This window comes from Carcharodon carcharias, chromosome 6, assembly GCF_017639515.1.
Source record: "Carcharodon carcharias isolate sCarCar2 chromosome 6, sCarCar2.pri, whole genome shotgun sequence".
Taxonomy (NCBI): Eukaryota; Metazoa; Chordata; class Chondrichthyes; order Lamniformes; family Lamnidae; genus Carcharodon; species Carcharodon carcharias.
In genome coordinates, this window is record NC_054472.1 from 93,441,613 (window position 1) to 93,463,783 (window position 22,171).

A 22,171-nucleotide genomic window follows, 5' to 3' on the forward strand; every position below is an offset into this window, starting at 1 on the left:
TTGTTCTAAATAGGCTAATCCAACTGAGAGCTACCAAAGCAGTTTTGCTTTACATTCAGACCTGTTCCCCATTCATTTCTATGGTTTTAAATCGCCGCTAAAAGCAAGCTATTTATCCAGATTTTCTTTGATAGTTACCTGGGGTTGCCAGTCATTTACTTTTTGCATGAAGAATAGCTTAGCTGTCAATCAAAATTTGCTTTAATTTTTAAACACGAAAGCTTTGGAAGCAAGACCCCATGAGATGCCACTTACAACCAGATATGAAAGGGTACATTTTGGATGAAAAATGGCTAGCATACCCATGATTTTACAATTTGTGTTGGCTGCATGAAGTTTTAAAGGGGCAGTATCACCATGATGCCAACTTTTATCCATCAGCAGGCAATACATCATTAGCAATGCAGCAATAACTGTTGCAGATGATGATCAAAAGGTTAGTATTAGTTTCAAGGAAAAGCACACTGAATAAAGCATGCTTTGTGTATTACAGCAGCTGCTATAGCACAAATGTTCTCCATGTCGACGTGGCAGATTTTCCCCAGTAATGGGCTGAATTTTTTGGAGACAACGGAAGTCCTGCCACTGGGGATGAAAACTTGAGGCAACCTCACTTCAGCGGGCAGTGGGACGCGGGACAGCGCTTATTGCTGGCAGTGGCAATTAAGAAGCCACCACCAGGGTTGTCATCCAATTAAGAACTGTGGTCCACCCACAAGAGCTTCCTGACCAATCAGAGGGCCAACACCTTAGCACCGCTGCCAACGGTGGCCATTGCTGAGCCTGGGGGCGCAGGGAGTGGACTTCTCAATAGCCAGTTGGCTGCTTCAGAGGCAGGTAAGTAAGGGAGATAGACACAGTTTTCTGCATAAAGGCCAAGTTGGCTGTTCAATGCCAGAGACCGGAGAGAAACTTTCAGTGGAAGGGGGAGGCTCCAGTTGTGGGTACATTAGAAAGCAGGACCACAAGGTAATAATCTCCAAATTACTACCTCAGATATGAGCAAATTGGCAAAGGATAAATAAGATCAAAGAGCTGAATGCATGGCTCAAGATTAGTGTGGGAGAAATGGGTTTTGATTCATAGGGCACTGGTACTAGTAGTGGGGAAAGAGGGAGCTGTACTGCTGGGACAGCCTTCACTTGAACCATGCTGCACCAGTGCCCTGGTGAATTGTATAGCTAGGGCTTCTAGAGAGGACCTTAAACTAAATAGTGGTGTGGGGGCGGGGAGTGGGATGCAGGGTTCATGTTGGGGGGGATTTGAAAAGTTAAAGAGAAAGGACGAGGCAGTAATGCAGGCTAATGATACAGGTAATGATAACCAGAGTGTGACAGGAAGGCATAGAGCATACAAACATGAGTGTGCATCAGCAAATCAGGCCAGAGTAGGCAAAACTGGGTAAAGAAACAGAATTAAAGGCTCTTTATCTGAGTTCTTGTAGAATTCTTAAAGAGATGGATGAATTGATAGCACAAATAGAAATACATGTGGATGACAAAATAACCATAGTAGGGATGTGGTTGCAATGTAGCCAAAACTGGGACCTGAATATTTAAGAGTATTTAACATTTCAGAAGGACAGGAGGAAAGGAAAAGGAAGTTGGGTAGCTCTGCTAATAAAGGATGAGATCAGTACAATAGTGAGAAATAAGTTTGGTTCAGAAGATCAAGGGGTAGAATCAGTTTGGGTGGAGGTATGAAATAGCAAAGGAAAGAGGCCAATCTGGGATTAGTTTATAGCCCCTCCCCAACAGTAGCTACACAGTAGGACAAGTATACATCAAGAAATAATTAGGGTTTGGAAGAAAGGTACTGCAATAATGATGGATGACTTTAATCTTCACATCGATTGGGCACATCCAATTGACAATGGTAGCCTGGAGGATGAGTTCATAGAGTGTATTCAAGACCAGGGACCAGGCTATTTTGGACCTGATAATGCTTATTAAGACAGGATTAGTTAAGGACCTAATACTAAAGAATCAGCAAGACAAGGGTGATCATAACAGAGTGAAAAACATGGGTCCTAAATTAGTGTCTGAAACTTAATTAAGGCAGTTACAAGGGTAGGAAGAGAGAGTTGGTTAAAGTGGACTGGGAAAATAGGTTAAAGGTTAAGATGGTGGAGATGCAGAGGCAGATATTTAAGGATATATTATATAACTCTCAACAAAGATATTTTTATTAAAGAAGAAAGACTCTGCCAGAAGGATACACCATCAAATAACATCTGTCATAAGGAAAATGTTAGAATCTATTATTAAGAAGGTTATATCAGCGCACTTAGAAAATCTCAATCCAATCAGGCAGAGTCGACATGGTTTTGTGCAAGGGAAATCATGTTTGACTAATTTATTAGAGTTCTTTGAGGAAGTAACAAGCAACATGGATAAAGGGCAACCTATGGATACGGGTACTTAGATTTCCAAAAGGCATTTGACAAGGGGCTATATCAAAGGTTACTTTACAAAATAAGAGGTCATGGTGTAGTGGGGTGGGGTGGGGGTCTATATTAGCAAGGGTAGTAGATTTTTTAGCCAACTGGAAACAGAGTAGGCATAAATGGGTAATTTTCAGGTTGGCAAGATGTAATGGCACAGGGATCAATGCTGGGTCCTCAACTATAGTATAGTTGCTAAATTTGCTAATGACACAACAATTAGGTAGGAAGGTAGGAATATTACTGAAAAAGAGAAATGTCTAAGCTTTTCATCTTGCACTCATCAAAATACTTGCAAGAACACCAAGGTAAGGGGGAAAACAACAATTTATATTATATGTGAAGAGACTGCTGATTGGTTGGCAGGGGCATTGCCATGGCCAATGCACCATTGACGGTGAATGACAGTTAAGTGCAAAACATTGCTTGAAATTTAAACCAAGCAGCTTGCCCTGAATGGTCAAGGCATTGCCCTGAGGGATGAGTCAGCAAATGGCTGTCATTTGTTTTGTTTTAGGTGCAATGCATGTACATGTTCTTTCTGCTGGAGACAAAAGTCACCTCTCGCCTGCGGCGCTGGACAGGACTGCTCCGAGTGCTATCTTACCGAGGTCGAGTTCTGGTCATAAACCAGCTGATCGCCGCCATGTTGTGGTATCGACTGGTCACTTTGACCCCTCCCCCGGACTTTGTCACAAGAATCCAGAAATTGTTGGTTGACTTCTTCTGGGACAAAAGATTGCACTGGGTCGCTGCTGAGGTTCTGAGTCTCCCGCTTAGGGAGGATGGTCAGGCGCTAGTGTGCCTACGCACACAGGTGGCGACTTTCCACCTTCAGACCCTGCAGCGATACCTCTACGTCGAGCCTCCTCCTAGATGGTGTGCCCTGACGACGTATTTCTTCCGTCAGGTGCACGGCCTGAATTATGATGTGCAGCTCCTGTTTATAGAACAGAGGGGCCTCAGTGGCTCCTTGAAGGCATTGCCCGTCTTTTACCAGGACCTGATCAAAGTCTGGAATATGGTCGCCTCGCAACGCAGCTCTCCCCCGTCAGGAGTAGCGGCTATCGTCAGAGAGCCGCTGCTCAGGAATCCGCCCCTCCGCCCTTTCAGTGGTTGGTGGAGAGGAGGGCTGTGGCTGCCGGGGTGACCAGGATTGGGGACGTGCTGGGTGGCGGAGGAATGGGCTGGATGCTCCCACAGGAGTTGGCGCGCTGCGTGTCTGTGAGTGTCCAAGTCGCAGCCGATGCCATCCAAGACCTAAGGACGGTCGTGCTCGGACCCGATGTTATTTTGGGTCTTGAGGTGGCCCAGGTGCGCGGTGGTCTTCCGTCTGAACGTTCCCCTGTTCGGACAGAATTTCACATTGGCCCCAAGCCCCGAACCCTCCCTCGGGTGCTGGTGCCCCGCAATATAAGCCGCCTCGGGGACATGCCCTCTGTGCCTTTTGGCACGGCAAAGAGGAGCTTTTTGTATGGACTGCTGCTGCACACCTTCTATTTTCTCGCCCTTGTCCGTCGACCGGACACGCCCTGGCGTGCCTTGTTGCCGTCCGGCGGCGGAGGCCTAAGATGGGAGGCCCTCTACGGAGGTGTCCTCCCCCTTTCTATCGGGGACCTGGGTTGGAGGGTGTTGCATGCAGCAGTCCCCTATAATAGGAGAATGCATAGGTTCACGAACTCTCAGGACACATGCCCTTTTTGCGGTCTTGTAGAGTCCATGGACCATGTATATATAGGGTGTTGTAGACTGCACTCCCTTTTTAGTTATTTGAAAAACCTTTTATTGATGTTTTGTTTGCACTTCAGCCCCACGCTCCTGATCTATGGGCACCCGGTGCGGAAGGGGGTCGGGAAGGAGGAGGACCTCCTCGTGAACCTGCTCCTGGGCCTGGCCAAGTTGGCCATTAACAGGTCCAGGCAGCGGGCGATCGACGGGGGAGTCCCGCCCGATTGTTTGTCCATCTTCTGCGGCTACGTTCGCAGCCGGATGTCCCTGGAGAGGGAGCACGCGGTGTCTGCTGGCACACTCGAGGCCTTCCATGCTCGGTGGGCACCGTGGGGACTGGGGTGTTTTGTTGACCCCTTTAATCACATTTTGATTTAAAGTTTGTAAGGTTCCTTTAAACTTTGTTCTTGGTTTTACAGCTGACCTGAATTAGGGGCTGTGCCTGATTTATCCCAATTTTGTTAATTTGGTTTTATTGGTTTTATCTCGAAAGAGTTACATGTTCTTTCTGCTGGAGATGAAAGTCACCGCTTGCCTGTGGCGCTGGACAGGACTGCTCCGAGTGCTATCTTACCGAGGTCGAGTTCTGGTCATAAACCAGCTGATCGCCGCCATGTTGTGGTATCGGCTGGTCACTTTGACTCCTCCCCCGGACTTTGTCACAAGAATCCAGAAATTGTTGGTTGGCTTCTTCTGGGACAAAAGATTGCACTGGGCCGCTGCTGAGGTTCTGAGTCTCCCGCTTAGGGAAGGTGGTCAGGCGCTAGTGTGGCGACTTTCCACCTTCAGACCCTGCAGCGATACCTTTACGTCGAGCCTCCTCCGTGATGGTGTGCCCTGACGACATATTTCTTCTGTCAGGTGCACGGCCTGAATTATGACGTGCAGCTCCTGTTTATAGAGCAGAGGGGCCTCGGTGGCTCCTTGAAGGTGTTGCCCGTCTTTTACCAGGACCTGATCAAAGTCTGGAACATGGTCACCTCGCGACGCAGCTCTCCACTGTCAGGAGTAGCGGCTATCGTCAGAGAGCCGCTGCTCATGAATCCACCCCTCCGCCCTTTTCAGTGGTTGGCGGAGAGGAGGGCTGTGGCTGCAGGGGTGACCAGGATCGGGGACGTGCTGGGTGGCGGAGGACTGGGCTGGATGCTCCCGCAGGAGTTAGCGCGTCGCGCGTCTGTGAGTGTCCAGGTCGCAGCCGATGCCATTCAAGACCTAAGGACGGTCGTGCTCGAACCCGATGTTATTTTAGGTCTCGTGGTGGCCCAGGTGCGTGGTGGTCTTCGGTCTGAGCGTTCCCCTGTTCGGACGGAATTCCACATTGGCCCCAAGCCCCGAACCCTCCCTCGGGTGCTGGTGCCCCGCAATATGAGCCGCCTCGAGGACATGCCCTCTGTGCCATTTGGCACGGCACGGAGGAGCTTTCTGTACGGACTGCTGCTGCACACCTTTCATTTTCTCGCCCTTGTCCGCCGCCCGGACACGCCCTGGCGTGCCTTGTTGCCGTCCGGCGGCGGAGGCCCCCGATGGGAGGCCCTCTATGGAGGTGTCCTCCCCCTTTCTATCGGGGACCTGGGTTGGAGGGTGTTGCATGCAGCAGTCCCTTATAATCGTAGGATGCATAGGTTCACGGCCTCCCAGGACACCTGCCCTTTTTGTGGTCTTGTGGAGTCCGTGGACCATGATTACATAGGGTGTGGTAGGCTGCACTCCCTTTTTAGTTATTTGAAAAACCTTTTATTAATGTTTTGTTTGCACTTCAGCCCCACGCTCCTGATCTATGGACACCCGGTGCGGATAGGGGTCGGGAAGGAGGAGGACCTCCTCGTGAACCTGCTCCTGGGCCTGGCCAAGTTGGCCATTAACAGGTCCAGGCAGCGGGTGATTGACAGCGGAGTCCCGCCCGATTGTTTGTCCCTCTTCCGCGGCTACGTTTGCGGCCGGGTGTCTTTGGAGAAGGAGCACGCGGTGTCTGCCGGCACACTCTAGGCCTTCCGTGCTCGGTGGGCACTGCGGGGACTGGGGTGCTTTATTGACCCCCTTAATCACATTTTGGTTTAAAGTTGTAAGTTTCCTTTAAACTTTGTCTTTAGTCTTACAGCTGACCTGAATTAGGGGCTGTGCTTGATTTGTCCTTCATTTTGTCAATTTAGTTTAATTGTCTTAACTCACAAGAGTTACATGTTCTTTCTGTCTGCAAAGAAAGGACCCTGTGTATTAATATATGCAGCTTCCAGCACATGCAAATGTGCCACATTGTGAGCCCAGGTGAGTTCCTGCAGTAGCAAAGCGAGAGAAAAATGGGGCACCTCAACGTCCCTTCAGGTGCTCCTTCCCCTCAATGAGACAGCCCGGGGCAACACCTGAGGGGAGGAGGAGCGGCCGTGGGTCATCCACTCATGAATCTTAGAGGTTGTTCATCCTTTCCAAGTCCCCTTTGCCTGTGAACCCCTCAATCTTGTCCTCTGTCACAGTAGAGGGAGCAGCCGCCCCACAAGTAATTCCGGATGGAGAAAGGTATGTGTTGCAGGGCGTTTTGGAGCCCTGTGTAAGCATTCTCCCACACATGTAGATTCTTCTTGCATCACACTCATCTCAAAGTCCTGAGCATTTTCAATTCGGCCTGCTGGGGGTCGCAGTCAGTTATCCATCTGAGCTGAACTGATCTCCGCCCACCCACTGATCACATTCCCATGCAGCACCTGATCTCGCCCACCATGACTGTTGTTTCACATTCAATTTGGACAGCATGGTGCTAATTCTGTTTTACTTTTGCTCCCCTGTCCTTTACTCTCCCCCAGTCACCCATTCCCTTTCCCCAATCACAGTCAACCCCCTTGGCAGCTTCCATCTCCCCTCCGTGACCTATTTCTTTCAGGGATGTCTGGGTGAACATTTACATTTCCTTCCTCCCTGAAAACCCAACCCCTATCCACATTAGCCTCCCCAACCTCCTGCTTCCCACCCCCAGGGTCTATGTCTGCCTCCGAGTCCCCAACAACCACCCTTGCTGTCCCTTCTACCGCTACCGTTGGTACCTCACCCTCCCATCCTTCTGACTCACTCTGCCCTCGGTCATTCTCACCATTCCCTCGTACCGCCCCCACCCTCAGTTCGCTCCCCAGGTGGCAGTCAAGGACCCATCAGACCCCTCCCTTGCACTTTCAGCTGGACATTCACCCCTGCGGACCCCAACTCACCGGAACCCATTCCCCCCTCCGGATCCTTCTCCCCCACCTTAGTCCTCCCAGCCCACCCAGGATTCTCCCCGCCCCCCCATTTAGTCCCTCCCCCTTTCTGACTCCCTCAGACAACCTTACTTCTTCCGATACCCTTAGTCCTTCCCCCTCCCGACTCCTTCCTCCAGCCTTATCTCTTCCTCCAACCTCAATTCATTTCTTCCTCTAGCCTTACTCCTCCCTCCTTCCTGACTCCCTCAGACATTCCCACTTCTTCCCCCTTCCTGGCTCCCTCAGACACCCTTACTTCTTCCTCCACCGTTACTCTCTCCTGTCTCAGAACTCTTTCCTCTCCCTGGACTCCCTCCCTTCTTCGAACTCCTTCCCTTACATCTTCCACCCCACTGTTGCTATCCCAGTTGCTATCATCTCCCCCGTTATTCCCTCCTCCTCCAAACTCCCTCCCCTCTGGCACCTTCAATCCTCCCCATAACTTCAATCCCTGACACCTTCATTCCTCCCTCCCAACTTCACCCCTGACACCTCATTCCTTCCCAATCTTATCTCTCTGACACTCTCATTCCCCCCTCCCTATTTCATCCTATCCTCACACCTTCATTCTCCCCCCTATCCTCACCCCAGACAACTTCATTTCCCACTCTCAATCTCACCCCCGCCCCAACACCTCTTCCTCTCCCAATCAATGCTAGATCTTTCTCTCCCACCCCCCTCGACCATCAACCATTGTGAGTATCAATGGTGACTATGCAACTTCCATAAACTGCTTTGCAGCAGAGCCATATCCATGAGAATCCACCCTGCATGCCATGGATGCTCCTCCGGGATCCTGTTGCTGTCGGGCTCCAGCATCTTCTGCTCTTCGGATGTCCGCAATGTGAACAAAGTCCTGGTGGTAAGCCCCGACTTCTGCACATCACATTTGTCAAGACATGTTCTGCACTGGTGTGTTTTCCCGCCAACATGGGCAGATGACCCCAGGGGGATGAATCCAGCGGTCTGGCCTTATAGTGATATGCTGATGTATTACAATGAGGTTCCCGACATCCGATGGTGGGTACGCAGCCCTCCCCGATGGGCTGAGTGGCCAATTGTAAAGTAGTTCCACAGTGTCGTGAAACCAATTTTTGGCCTTCTCGCCATATTGTCCGCTCATGCCACCAAACATGCCCGACGCCAGTGGGCACAGAAAATTCCACCCCTGGCGTGGGACTTGAACCCAGAGTTTCTGGCTCAGAGGCTGGGATACTACCCATTGCACCACAAGAACTCCTTGTCAAAGCTTCCACAAGTATATGAAAAAGGAAAAGAGTCACTAAAGTGAGCACTGGTCTCATAGAGGATGAAATTGGGCAATTAATGAGGAAATGGCATAGGTTTTGATCAAGCATTTTGTATCTGTCTTCAAAGTAGAAACACAAAAAGCATCCAAGAATAGTCGAAAATCAAGAGGCAAAAGGGAGGAAAGAACTTAGAACAATCACTATCACTAAAGAAAAAAATAATGTAAATATTAATGAGACTTAAGGCTGACAAGTCCCCTGAACCTGATGGCCTGCATCCCAAGGTCTTAAAGGAAGTGGCTGCAGAGATAGTGGAAGCATTGGTTGTAATCTTCTAAAGTTCCCCAAATTGTGGAAAGCTCCCAAGCAGACTGGGAAAACTGCAAATTTAACACCTCTGTTCAAGAAAGGAGGGAGTCATAAAGCTGGAAACTATAGGCCAGTTAGCCGAATGCCTGTCATGGGGAAAATGTGACAATTCATTATTAAGGAAGTAGTAGCAGGACATTTAGTAAATCATATAGATTCAGGCAGCATCAACATGGTTTTGGGAAGGGGAGATCATGTTTGACAAATTTATTTGTGTTCTTTGACTTGCAGGGTAACAAAAAGGGTGGATAAAGGGGAACCATTAGATGTAGTGTATTTGGATTTCCAAAAGGTGCCACATAAGATGCCACCTAAAAGGTTACTACATAAGATAAGAACACATGGTGATATATTAGCATGGATAGACGACTGACTAACCACCAGGAAACAGAGAGTCAGGAGAAATGTGTCATTTTCAGGTTGGAAAATTGTAACTAGTGGAATGATGCAGGAGTTAGTGTTGGATCTTCAACTATTTACTCTCTAACTTAATGACTTGGATGAAGGAACTGACTATTGCAGCCAAATTTTCTGATGATACAAAGATAGGTTGGAAATTAAGTTGTGAGGATACAAGGCCATGCTGCAGGATATGAATAGGTTAAGCGAGTTGGTAAACATTTGGAAGCATAATATTTGGGAGAATAACATGGGAAAATGTGAGGTTATCCACTTTAGCAGGTAGAATAGAAAAGCAGAATATTATTTAAATGGTAAAAGGCTGCAGAATGCTGTGGTACAGAGGGAGCAAGGTGACCTTGTACACGAATCGCAAAAAGTCATCATGCAGGTACAGCAAATAATTAAGAAGGAAAGTGGAAAGTTGGCCTTTATTGCAAGGGGGACGGAGAATAAAAGTAGGGAAATATTGCTACAACTGTACAGGCATTGGTGAGACCGCACTTAGAGTACGGTGTGCAGTTTTGGTCATCCTACTTAAGGAGGGTCATACCTGCATTGGATGCAGTTCAGAGAAGATTCGCTCGGCTGATTCCTGGGATAAAGGGTGTGTCTTATGAGGCAAGTGTGAGCAGGTTGGGGCTATACTCATTGGAATTTAGAAGAGTGAAAGGTGATTTTATTGACACATATAAGATTCCGAAGGTTCTTGACAGATTTGGTAGGCAGGGGGTGGGGGGAGTCACTGAACATCGGTGACGGCCTTCATGTAAGGGTGGCCATTGCAGCCAGGAGGCCAAAGAATGCCCATATAAGAGGGTACCCCAAGAACCCGCTGGGAGGCTGCTAGGTTTCACCAAGTGGTCTTTCCACACAGCAGCAGGCCTTCCCCTTGTGGGCAAAATGCTCGGAGGTGGGAAATGGCCTTAAGCGGATACTTGAGTGGCTCAACTGGCCTCTTGGTTGGAGGCCACCAACTTATCTGCAATTGACAAAATGGCATGGTAGTAGGAAGACAGTAGCTACCCACAACCCCCCACCCCCACACCCAACAAACAGGCTTTTTGTCTGTCCCCAAAGAGTCAAAACTCCTGGAATGCTGGAAATATGCAGTAAGTGAGCTGCCATCAAAAAGTGATTCAGATGCAACCCAGTTCTGATAACAAGTCACTTGAGAAATATTAACCTACTTTCCCTTTTCAGCTGTTGACTGACCTACTGTGAATTTCCTGAAATTTTTATATTTTTTCACCCAGTCCTTGTTTTTAGAGTTGTAAACAGAACAGGACAGGACAGCATAAGAAAGAATAAAATATGAAACAACATTGATGGCAAGGGAATAAGTAGAGTTATAGAATGGGAATTTAAGAAGATGGTTAAACATAAAGTGAAAGGAAATCCTATTAAAAATGAGTTAAAATGTCTGTACAGCAATGCAAATAGTGTCCATAATAAAACAAGGTTGCTGGAGGGAGTCATGTATTAAGAGGACCCAGGCATAGTCAGGATTATTGAGACATGACTACAGAAAAATCAGGGTTGGGAATAAAACATTGTAGGGTATTGTGTCTCTGAAAAGTCTGGAGATTTGTATGGTATGAACATAAACCATTTATTGTTAACCCATAACTATATACATATGCAAGGTACACCATGCAGGGCTGCTGTCTCCCTGCGGGTTCTTTCCAGGCTCTATTCATAGTCTACTATCAAGTGACTCTTTACATCATAATGTGGGCAGGACTGTTCTCCAGTCCTACAACAAACGTCGCTCTGCCAAACACCCTTACACTACAATGGTGTGCTGCTATCCCTTAAAGAATATTACATTTTTCTTTTTAAAAGAAAACTTCTCCCCCCAGTGAAGTATAGCTATTTAAAATATAATCTTTACTTGCTACCCCTTCTTCCTCTCTCAAGTCTCTGACCTTATAAATTCAGATGGTCTTGAGGCCTGACAAATCTTCCAGGTCTCAGTCTGTCACGTTTTGAGGGATGGTGGCCTCAGTTGTTTTGAGTTGACTTTGTCGGTTTAGCATTGAAATTTTAGTGTTCTGTGCTTTTGGTACTTGGTTGTCTCCATTAGATTTGTTTTTTGGGCTCCTTCGAGTTGTGTTTCTCTTTATCAACAACCTTCTGCTTTGTTCAGGCAATTTGAGGCAGGATTCTTTCATTCGGCATGCGGGGGCAGGCCCAACACACCGACATGTAAAATGACGTCGGGCGTGTATCCCGACATCATCGTGCAATCTCGCGATATTTCATTTGGGGGGCGCACGCCAGAATCACTGCGTGCCCGCCGATATGTAAACGGCATATTAAGGCCATTAAGAAAATAATTGATCTGATTGTTAACGTTGCCTGTCCAACCTTAGGGTTGATGGGCAGGCGAAAAGGCCAAGTGGCCTTCGCGTCTTTTAGGAAAACTCATCCATGAGCGGGATGAGGTTTCCTAAAGCTTTTATTAAATAATTTTTTTTTTACCTAAATATAAATCATGTCCCATCTCATGTGACACACGTGAGGGGACATGCTTAAATAAATTCTTAGACTATTTATTTAATATTTTCAACACCGATTCAATCTCACTGAGGCAGCTCCGTGCCTCAGGAAGATTGAACACGCGAAAGAGTGCTGGCCCCAGCTCTCCCTCTCCCCCACCCGCACAGGTAGCGTTGAGCATTGTGGCTCAAGTATTACGCTGGGCGGGCCTTAATTAGCCCATCCGTGTAAAATGGCAGCATGAAGCTGATCACAGATGGCAATCAGCTCCTCTACTAGCCCCACCCCCTGCCTACCGCCTGAAAACTTCAGGTCCATGGGTTTGTCCCATGCCCTCCGAAGGGTATGTGCACTTTGATCATTCCTAGGCCAGAAGATTGCCAACGGCGTGCAGGGGGTGGGCCTGACACACTGATGTGCAAAATAAGGCACAATAACGTCAAGCATGAGTCCCAATATCATCGCGCGTCATTTAGATCTTTCGTTTGGCGGGCGCGTGCCTTAAGGTTGGTGTGCAAGAGACGAGCCCAAGCTGCCTTTGCGTTTTTCAGGAAGCCTCATCCACCATGAGATTTCCTGAAAGTTTAATAAAATAATTAAACACAATTTGCAAGAAATCGGTGCCATCAACTTAATCTCCCGGAGGCAGCTCCATGCCTCTGGGAGTGCATGCGCGAAAGAGCGCAAGCCCCGATTCTCCCTCATCCCCCTGCTCACATAGGTAGTGCTGCTACTGGCCATGCATCATGCTGGGCGGGCCTTAATTGGCCCACCCACATTAAATGGCGGCGCACAGCCGATCGTGGTTAGCGAACAGCTCTGCACCCGCCCCCGCCCCCACCCGCTGTCACTCAGCCTGCCCACCACAAGTAAGTTTCTGGCCCTAGAGCGGACTTGGATTTTCATTTGCCACGGGGTCCGCCATGTTCTTCCTGGATGTTGACGTTTCAAAAGTGGAACCTTCATTTCCACTTGTTGCACAATTCCAACCAAGTATTTGTTTACTCTTATTTTCCAATTCTTTTACAAGTTCAGGAAGCTTTTCATTCAGCTCAGCAACTACTCTGGTGAGTTCAGTTGTCTTTGTTCCAGAGTTATCTGTAAAATCCTTATAAACACTTATCACCTACCTTGGTATTCAGTAACTTTTGGAGTCTTTATTCCATGGCCACTGACTTCTCCTTAGATTCTCCTAATTGACTTATTGGATCATCAGTCTGTTTCTTAGAATTTTCCTATTCTGCTTTTGGAGTCTGGATTTGGTGTTCCATACTGCCTATCTCACCTTTTATGTTCTTCAGATTGGATCAAAGTCCAAGCATTTCAATACTCTTTTCACAATGAAGTTCCAACATTTCATTGGTTTTTGTTGTTAATACTGCATTCAACTAACTGTCCTGATTCATCAGCAATTCTTTCTCTTGTTCCAGGCATTTTTCATGATACTTAATAGAGACTTCTGGCACTTGAAGTTCATCAAATTTTAATTGAAGACCTATCTTTGTTGAGTTTGCTTCCACAACTTTATCATTTAGGCATTTCAAGTCTTGTTTCAACTTCCTGCAAGTAACACTCCAGAGTTCTCCTCAATGCTTGTTTTTCATTAGCAAACTCATCTTTTGTCTGTGAAAATTGGTTCTCTCCACTGAACAGTTTTTCCTTAGCAGAGTCTAATTCCGCTGTGCTATCTTTCAGGCTCACATTCTGCTATTTGTTTCTGAGGCTGTTCACACTCTTTTGTGAGAATGTCTACTTTCTCTTGCCACTCTAGGTTCTTGATTTTCACTTCTTCATATGTATCTTTGGAAATGTAATTTTTTTCCAAGTTTTCTTCCAAATGTCCAACTGTTTTCATCATCTGTGAGGTCTCTTTCTTCTACCCTTGACCTCTTCCTGATATAGAACATTGCTGAGTCTTCTCTACTAAGTGGTTCTTCAGTTTGATCAGAGTGACATTAAATTATCACAATTTTTTAGCAGAGCAAACTTTGACCTAAGGGATCCTTGTAATGTGTGAAGGTCTTTCAGTGGGTTTTCCTTTTCTTTGAAAAAATTGGTTGTTTTGTCTTGAACTTTCTTGTAATTCAACAGAGATTTCTTGAGTTTCTTCTACTGTTCTTCCATTCTACTGTTTAAAACAGACTGCATTTCTTCATGCTCTGAAGGGTTATGTATTCCTTTTGCATTTGATCTTGAAGGACAATTAGCTGGTCTTTCAACTGTTTATTTTCTTGTTGACATCTTTATAACTCATGCTGTGCTTCAGTACATTACTTTGTCACTACTGATAGCTCCAACACTGCTTTTGTTGAAGTAGTATTCAACATTTTTTTTAGCACCTCGTGCTTTTCCATGGCTACGTATTGAGTCTTTAAAGAGCCTTTCAGTGCAGTAACTTCTTTGAATGCCTTTTCTGCCTGCTGTGTTGCCTCGCTATACATCTATTTGAGTTTTCCCAACTCCTGCTTCAATGTGCCAACTGTGGAATTGAGAGTCATTATTTCCTCCTGGTACCTAAGTGTCATCTCCAAAATGTGTTCGTTCAGATCGCAAACAGCTTGGTTCATTGAAAATTGCAGTCTATTGTACATTTCTAAAGATATATACCCAGCTTGAATCCTGCGTTTCAACTCCTCCAGTTCAGCTTTGATACAAACATTTTCAGATTTTATTTCAGCTTCTTCTTGCTCCACCTGCTTCAGGGCTGCATCCCTGTCATTCACCACTGGTTGCTAGTACAGTTCTGGAAACATATCAGTGTCTTCGAAAGGGAAATCATTTGGGACTCCTGCCTCAGGCTTCCCAAAAAGATAGAGTCCTGGGACTTTTGGAAAGTTCTATGCCTTTCTGGTGTCCTTGTGTGGTTTGTTCAGAGACTGTCTTTCACTTGGGGACCTTTGTCTGTCTTTTTTTAAGCTCTGCACAGTCACCAACTTGAAGATTAAAACGTTCATCAAAGGTATTTAATATTTCATTGAAGCTGGTTGAGGACTTATCAATGCATTGCATTAAGATTACTTCATCAGCAAGTTCACCAAACAAATCTGGACTTTGTCACATTTTGTGCTTAGAACTGGTGAACTCTGATAATTCAAAAATTCCCTTTTGCAAGCCACCAAATTGTTCATTATGTTTGGCCCTGATGAGTCCAAACTGATCTGGTGGTTTTAACTTTCTATCCAAGGCTATTTAATGTTTTTCTGTAGTTACAGCTTTAAATGTTGTTGCCCTTTTAAGAATGTCCTCAAAATGTCTCCTCAGCTGTCATTTTTTCTCTCTCTCTGTTCTTCCAGTGCTTCTCAGTTTTAGTAGGCCCCTGCTGTGGTCACGGACTTTTTATTTTAAACTTATCAACTGTTCTCCCTGCAGGAAATGTTGGAAACAGGAAGCCTGGGCTCTCTGTTTGGTTCCTAAATTGGAGAAAAGCACTAGAAGGCGTTTTGTTCTGCCTTCTGTATTTTAAAACATTTTTTTCTGCAGTCCAGCTTGGCCCAACACATGTTATGGTGCCAGGTGGGGAATTGCTGTTGCAGTTTTCGTCCAGATGTGCTCTGAATCTGCTGTTCCTGATGGCTGCCTATTTTAAAAAGCAAGTTCAGCTTTTTTTTACTGTATTTTGCTCACCCTCCTTGTGATTTGGCTAGGTTGCTTGATTCTGCCTTCAGTCAGGTCCTTCTTTTCATCTGCACAGCGGATTATTCTTTACAGTGGATTCTTCTTCTTTCAGCCTTTTTCCCTTTTGTTTTTAAGTTTGCTCAACTTTTTTTGTGATCTGACCGGGTTCCTTGACTTTGCCTTTGATCAGGTCTAGCAATGGACATCCATGAGTCCTGGTGGAGTCCTTCCGCCTCCAAGTCTTCATTGGAGCTTCTTATTTAAGCAATGTCCGACTGCCCGACTGTGTCTTCATTTTTTTTTTAAGTGATCTTCAACTGTGTCTTCAATTTAGGCCCCACTTCTCTCAGGCCAGGATTCAATTTATTTAGTTTTTCATGCTTTGAGATCCTGGATTCTCTGGGATTTTGGGGTCCACTCTGCACTTTCATTTGCATTCACAACCATTTTGTAAAGGTTCGTCTGATGTCTCACTAAGAGGTCTGGAGGCTTGTATGGTTGATTGTTAACCCATAACTATACACATATCCAAGGTACTGCCATGCATAGGAACTGTCTCCATGCTGGCTTCTTCCAGACTTTGTCTCAGTCTACCATCATGTGACTCTCTACATCATACCATGGGTGGTACTGTTCTCCAGTCCCACATTAACCCTTGCTCTGCCAAACACCCTTATACTATAACAACATGCTGCTACCCCTTAAAGGCATGTTACAACAGGTATAACATATTTGGAAAAGATAGATAGGGAAAAGGGGGAGGTGGAATAGCTGTACATATTAAAGATAACATAGTGGCAGCAGAATAAAGGGATGCAGCTATCAGCCAAGACAAAAATAGAATCCATATGGATAGACATAAAAGATAGTAGAAGGATCCATCACACTAATAGATGTAATCTACAGACCAGCTAATAGTGAAAAGATGGAGGAAGAAATATGCAGACAAATTAGACAATTGAGTAAAACGCATAGAATAACCATTGTGGGGGATTTCAACTACCTTGGTATTGACTGGACAGAAGATGTAGGTAAAGGGGATAGGGGACTAATGTTCCTACTATGTGTACAGGACTCCTTTCTAACCCAATATGTAAAAAGCTCAAAAAGGGAAGGTCCTCTAATTGATCTCAAAGTGGGGAATGAGCCAGAGCAGATAAGAGAAGTAAAAATAAGGGAAAGTCTAGGTAATTGAAATCATAATATAAAATGCTTTAAGATGATGATAGAGAAGGATATGCCTATGACTATAATCTATTTAAAAGATTGGAAAAATGTTGATTTTGAGGGGCCGAGAATAGAACTTGGGGAAAATAAAATAGCAACAATATTGGCAAACAATGATTTAGAACACCAATGGAAAACATTTAAAAAGGCTTTCAGCAGGGTGCAGGAAAAATATAACCTGCTAAAAGAAACACACAAACTAAACACTAGTGGGAGTCCATAGATGAATAAGTACATAAGGAAGGTTGAAGGTTAGGCAAAGGGGCACACATTAAGTAAGTAGACATCAGAGGAGTGCAGGGTAAAAATATAAAGAGATTAGGAGAAAAGTCAAAAAAAATTAGGAAGGCAAAGTGGAACTGTGAGATGAAATTATCAAGGAACATAAAACAAAATAATGAAATATTTTAAAAGCACATCAATAAAAAAAGGTGGTAATGGGAATAGGAGCAAAAATAAACATGGAAAAGATAATATCACTGGTAACGATAGAGAGATGGTAGAAATATTAAATAATTATTTTGCATCAGTATTTACCAGGGAGATAGAACAGGTGGACATGACATGGAGATGAGCAATGAGATAAGTGCACTTAAAATAATAAAAGGGGGCTGTATTGAATAAACAAACTCAGCGAGGATAAAGCCTCTAATGCAGATGGCTTGCATCCATTTTTTAAAAGAAAGAATGTGAGGTAGTACATGTTGGGAGGAAAAATAGAGAGGTCACTTATTACTGGGAAGGTCTAGCCTAGGTGGGGTAGAAGAACAAAGGGATCTAGGAGTACAAATACACCAATCACTAAATGTTGTGCCACAGATTAGCAAGGCTATTAAAATAGCAAACCAAGCACTAAGGGGTGGATTTTACTTTGGGGGTGGAGGGCAGGAGGGGATTACATGCCCCTGCCGATCTAAAAGTCGGCCGGCACCTTGCCCACATGAAGTCAAGCTGCCCCATTTCAATATTACACTGGGTGGCCTTAATTCACATGGAGTGGGTCTTGCACCCCTCAGGGACAGGAATCCTGCCCTAGAGATATGCTGGGTGACCGAATTGGCTGGCAGCCCTGTAGTTCCAGCAGCACCAGAAGACAGTAGTGGCCACCGCTGGGACTGCAACCAATCAGCCCCCACGACGAAATGAAGATGTCTCCCAGACTTCAGGTAAGCTCGGGGATATTGGGCAAGCACAGCTAGAAGACCTCAGTGTGGGGGGGGGGGGGGGGGGGGGGGGTGCAGGGGGGTGGTGGAGCTGGGTTTCAGAACCACGGGGGTGAGGACGGGGAATAAAGGGGATGTTACTATCTTGGAGGCGGTGTCCCCCAATGGACACAGGGAACACCCCCAAATGAGATACCCCCGCTTCCTGCCAGATAGCAGCCTGTGCTGTCAAAGCTGCCAGCTGCTTGTCTTCCTTCCACCTTCTCCTGCAGGCCAAAAAATTGCAGTGGAGGTGAATGAGGTCCTTAAGTAGCAGTTAATTGTAATTAAGGACCTCAATAGGCCTAATCATGGGCGGGCTGGCTGACACCATACCCACCCCCACTAATATGGGGTGAGCCAGGAGGTGGCAGGCTGTCCACCCGCTTTATTTTATGTGCCCCCCACCTTCAAATATGCCAGCGGTGGTGGAGGTGGGTGGGTGGGGGACAGGGGTGCGGGGCGGGGTGTTAAATTCATCCCTAGGCTTTATCTCTGGAGGGATGGAATTGAAAGTAAGGAAGTTACGTGTCGAATCTTGGTTAGATCACACTTAGAGTACTGCATGCAGTTCTGCTTCCCATATTATAAAAAGGATATAGAGACACTGGAGAGGGTACAGAGAAGAGTTACAAGGATGATACCAGAAAAGTTCGGGTATACACATCAGGAAAAATTTTACACGCTGGGTTTCTTCTCTCTTGAAAATAGAAGGCTGAGGAGTGACCTAATAGAGGTTTTTAAAATTATGAAAGATTGTTAATAAGAGTGGATAAAGAGAGAATGTTTCCCCTTGTGAGGAAGAAAATAACTAGAGGCCATCAATATAAGATAGTCACCAAGAGATCCAATAGAGACTTCAGAAGAAGCTTCTTCATCTAAAGAGTGATAAGAATGTGGAACTCACTAACAAAGGGAATAATTGCAATGAATATTATAGATGCATTTAAGGGGAAACTAAACAAGCAAATGAGGGATAAAAACAAAAACACTGCGGATGCTGGAAATCCAAAACAAAAACAGAATTACCTGGAAAAACTCAGCAGGTCTGGCAGCATCGGCGGAGAAGAAAAGAGTTGACGTTTCGAGTCCTCATGACCCTTCGACAGAACTTCAAATGAGGGAGCTGGGAATAGATGGTTATGGTGGTAGATATAGATTAAAAAAGATGGGAGGAGGCTTGTGTAGAGTATAAACATGAACATGGACTGGTTGTGCCAAATGGCCTATTCTTGTGCCATATGTCCCATATAATACTATGTAGTTGCTCCTAGATGTTTTATGAACTGTCTGTCTAAAACTGCCTTATTAAACTTAATAGTAATGGGGGAATTATTTATAGCTGACAACAGCAAACACAGATTACTGGAATACTTCATTTGCTCTCAGAAAGCCCTACTTATTCTTTAGTGAAAATTAAATATGAGGCCTTTAACATTAATGCTTGTTTAGTTTTTCCTTACTGCCTACAATACTGTATCAGCTCTGTAATATCACATTACATTTTGAAGCAGTACCTCAGGATCAGTAACATTAAGCAGTTTACTGGAGACAAGCAGTGTTCCAACACTTGTGTTTATATTTAATACTTAAAGGTTATCTGAGGTGATTCATAGATTTACCAGCAATACTTTTTGAGCATGTTATGTAACTAAAAGAATTTACCATCTATTTCTTCTGTGCCCAACAAATTCTGAATGGCTAAATTGAGACTGTCCATTTGGCTACTTTCACGGCAACAACCTACTAAAAATAACCAAACACCCAGGGCCTAATTGCTAAATTGTACATGAGCACAATTTTATGCCCAAAGTGCTTATTATTGCTATCTGTCTTACATGTTCATTATAATGAGTATGGACAGCAAGAAACACAGATGTCACGTCTATTTTGGTATTTGGGGATATAAGTGCTGCTTGATTCAAATTAATGAGCCTACTTCATTTTTTGCATATACATGCTTGTGCTAGGTGGATATGCCACAAATTATGTTTTGCTTTTCGTTTTGTTGTTTTTTTTGTGATGGATAAAAATGACAATGTGCACAGAATACAGCAGGTCAAATCTGGGAAGCTTTTCAGGCATACTGAGAGTGGAAAATAGCAAAGTCTATTACAGGATGTAAACGCCTATTCCTATTCCTCTTATGTGAAAGCTTGTGCGTGAGAATTGTTTCAATGGGTGGGGATGAGAAAATGGTAAAAGAATCCACAATCTTCTTTCTGAAGTTGTAGTTCTACGGTATTTACTAAAAAGATAGTCTAATCTCTTAACACATTGGGAAGAGTGATGCAACAACACAGTGTCCTAAGCCCAGCCATCTTCAGCTGCTTCATCAATGACCTTCCCTCCTTCATAAGGTCAGAAGTGGCAATGTTCACTGATGATTGCATGGTGTTTAGTAGCATTCGCAACTCCACAGCTAATGAAGCAGCCCAAGACCTGAACAACATTCAGGCTTGGACTGATAAATGGCAATCAACAATTCCCAGGCAATGACCCCTTGACATTCAATGGCATTACCATTGCTGAATCCCCTACCATCAACACCCTGGGTGTTACCATAGACCAGAAACTGAACTGGACCAGACATATAAACACTATGGCTCCAAAAGAAGGTCAGAAGCTAGGAATTATGTGTTGAGTAATTCAGCTCCTGACTCTTCAAAGCCTGCTCACCATCTACAAATGGTAAGCCAGGTATGTGATGGAATACTCTCCACTTGCCCTGATGAATACAGCTCCAACAATGCTCAAGGAGCTTGACAACATCCAGTTCAAAGCTTGATTGGAATCCCATCCACCATCTTAAACCTTCATTCCCTCCATTGCCAATGCACAGTGGCAGCAGTGTGTACCATATAACAAAATGCACTGCAGCAACTCACCAAGTTGCCAAGCAACTCCTTCAACAGCACCTTCCAAACATACGACCTCAACCACCTAGAAGGACAAAAGCAGCAGAGACATGAGAAGACTACCATCTGCAAGTTCCCCTCCAAGCCTCCAAGTAATCCTGACTTAGAATTATATCACATTCCTTCACTGTCACTGGGTCAAACTCCTGGAACTCTCTTCCTGTGTATATACCTACATCAGATGGACTGCAGCAGTTCAAGAAAGTGGCTCACTGCCATTTTCTCAAGGGCAGTTAGGAATGGGCAGTAAATGCTGGCCTTTCCAGCAACACTCACATCCTATGAAAAAATTTAAAAAAAACTGGCCCCTGTGCAAGAATGCAAAACTTGTTATGTGATGGCTTTTGCCGCTACACTCCCATTGGACAGGTGCACACTGTGAGATGTCAACACAGTATTCAGGAACCGTAACACTTAGCTCCATTCTCCAGAACTTTGGATTCAGTGACGAGATACTACCGCAAAGCCAAGGATCATTCCATCAAATTGTATGTCTTTGGTCTTCTAGGTGATTGAGATTGTACTATATCGGGTAAAACGTGTTCAAAAACAACCAGAAATAACTATTGTAATGTAAAATGTGACATCTTCCAAGGAAGCATCTCTCTTGGTTCCCCTAGGAATGAACTGCCATTGGACACTCTGAATGCACGTGAGATGGTGCTTTCAACAACAACAACTGGTGTTTATATAACACCTTTAAAGTGGTAAATTGCCCCAAGGCGCTTACAGGCGCATTAAAATTAAACATTTGACACCGAGCCACATAAGGAGATATAGGACAGAAGACCAAAAGCTGGTCAAAAAGGTAAGTTTTAAGGAACATCTTAAAGGAGGTGAGAGAGGTAGAGGGGCTTAGGGGGAAATTCCAGAGCTTAGAATCTGCACAGCTGAAATCATGGCTGCCAATGGTGGAATGATTAAAATAAAGAATGTGCAAGAGTCCAGAACTGGGGGAGTGCAGACATCCCAGAAAGTCAGGCTGGAGAACGTTAAACAGAGAGGGGGTGCTGAGAGCATGGAGAGATTTGAAAACAAGGATGAGGGTTTCAAAATTGAGATGTTGCTAGACTTGGTGCAAATGTAGGTTTAGTGAGCACTGGTGTGATGGGTGAATGATATTTGATGCAAATTAGGATATGGGCAGCAGAGTTTTGAATGAATTCAAATTTGTAGAGGGCGGGGGAAGGGAGTCTGGCCAGGAAAGCATTGAAATAATCAATTCTAGAGATAGCAAAGGCTTGAATGAGGCTTTCAGCAGCACATGAGCTGAGGCAGGGTGGAGTCCCTT

General features: G+C 45.1%; 1 protein-coding gene across 2 annotated transcripts in view; it reads right to left on the reverse strand.

Moving 5' to 3' along the window:
• LOC121279094 (sodium/potassium-transporting ATPase subunit beta-1-interacting protein 3-like) overlaps nt 1-22,171 on the reverse strand; it is a 652,108-nt gene that overhangs the window by 108,904 nt on the left and 521,033 nt on the right. The gene's annotated exons all lie outside the window — the stretch shown is intronic.